We start from the raw sequence: 1,788 nt of genomic DNA, 5'->3' as shown, positions 1-1,788 counted from the left end.
GTGATGTGTGTGAACGATCTAGTATTATTATTATTATTATATGTGAGTGAAGACTCTTTATTGCTTGAGATGATGTATTATGATGATAAAATCTGAATGTAATGTATGACTATGGAAATCTGCAATGACGATGTGTACTCCTTGACTTGTGATATTACCACTTTGAAGAATATCATGAAATGCGTATTGTGTTTAATTGAATAGTGACGAATTCGACCCGTGCCAATGATTGTTCTCTTAATGGAGTAAGTAACCTAGGACAACGAGGGGAGAAAATAGTTGTTGATAATTTTTGAAGTAGAGATTATTTGGTCATCATATAGGTAGGGCCTGAAAAGCCTAGTGATTATGGGGAAGTACAACTGAATGAGCCTGATCGTGGCGGTCTGCTGTTGAGCCTTAGGGCAAGATTGTTAGACCTTGGAGGTATTCGGGTGGGGAATTCCTAAGTGAGTTAGAGGTAGCACCCCAAATGTTGGGAGCTACCATACAACACACGTTTACCTCGACTGTCGCGTATATGTGTCTCGGGTTGAGTTGAGGGGATCTATGAGGACATGGCCAATTTGAATTGTCCGTCCACTTGCGTGGTGGCATAGTATCAAGCCTCCTAACCAAGTACTTCAGAGTTAGAATGGTACCAATGAAAGAGGAGGAGTCTAGAGTATAAGAGCATGCATAACATTACTTGATTTGTGTATTTACTTACTTGATGTTGTGGATTGTATCAATGTTTTACCTTGATTATTCTTGTTGGTTGTGATTTGATATGATACGGTGTTTAATATTTTTTACGTGTTCTTCTCAGTTATTTTATACTATTACATGTTTTCGAAGCTCACCACTTGTTGCTTGTGTTTGGCGCTTGCGAGAGCGCAGTTATTTCAGGTTATCGATTGGGGATTCACGCTCTGAATAGGTGATATTGGGTGAGAGTAATTTTTCGTATTTTGTTGAGTTATGAACAATTTAGATTTTTGTAAATTTGATTGATCAATTGTGTTACTTTTATCGGTTATTCAGAGGTAGAAATTAATTGTCTCTAAGTTTAGAACTTGCTTTTATATCAAAAGTATTTATTTAATGAACATCAACTATATTTTTTTTATTGAAAATTTTTATGCAAGCATTTTGTGTAAGTGTGAATGTGACGTCTTGAACCTTAAAGTATTTTTTTTTTAAAATATATATATATATATATTCTATTTTGGAACCGCTGCGAATCTCTTTAAAACTAATGCATTTTACTTTTTATTTCAATTTGGGTTTAGGGTTTCATACTTGTCACACAATTTTACAAACTTCACACAATCTTTGAACAATTTAGGCCAAAAAAAATCCACACTGAAGAACTTTAATCGCTATGCGTTCATTAGTATGATGTCTTACATATGGTGAATTGCGATAATGCCACATAACTGGCTCGTTTCCTCACATCTTCTAACCAACCCATCAGGACTTACTTTTAACAGAAATAGGTCATCTAACATAAAATGGTTAGCCTTATTGAAGAGTTTTTTCTTCCGTTGTCAAGTGTAGCCTTCAGGTACTATGTTTTCAGCTTTAAATTTGGTAATGCCAGTTGTAATATTTAAAATTTTATAATAAATTATTTTATTAATCAAATAGTATTTTAAACAATTAATTTGATTTTAAAATTACTTTAGACTATATGTTGATAAATTTTGTGATTAATTATTGTTATATGAGTATTTTCCATGATCTGCTAGTTTTATACATATCGGATTAAATGAGTAATATCAATAAAAAATATTATATTTTATTATT

General features: G+C 32.7%; 1 long non-coding RNA gene across 1 annotated transcript in view; it reads left to right on the top strand.

The window, feature by feature from the left end:
* LOC105852542 (uncharacterized) overlaps nt 1–1,133 on the top strand; it is a 2,538-nt gene extending 1,405 nt beyond the window's left edge. Inside the window, exon 3 of the long non-coding RNA XR_001144448.3 lies at nt 880–1,133. This is a non-coding gene — a long non-coding RNA (uncharacterized lncRNA). The remainder of the gene's footprint in view (nt 1–879) is intronic.
* The last annotated feature ends 655 nt before the right edge of the window (nt 1,134–1,788 follow it).

Source organism: Cicer arietinum, chromosome 7, assembly GCF_000331145.2.
Source record: "Cicer arietinum cultivar CDC Frontier isolate Library 1 chromosome 7, Cicar.CDCFrontier_v2.0, whole genome shotgun sequence".
NCBI lineage: Eukaryota > Viridiplantae > Streptophyta > Magnoliopsida > Fabales > Fabaceae > Cicer > Cicer arietinum.
The sequence above is the reverse complement of the archived record's forward strand: the minus strand, read 5'-3'. Positions and strand labels throughout refer to the sequence as shown.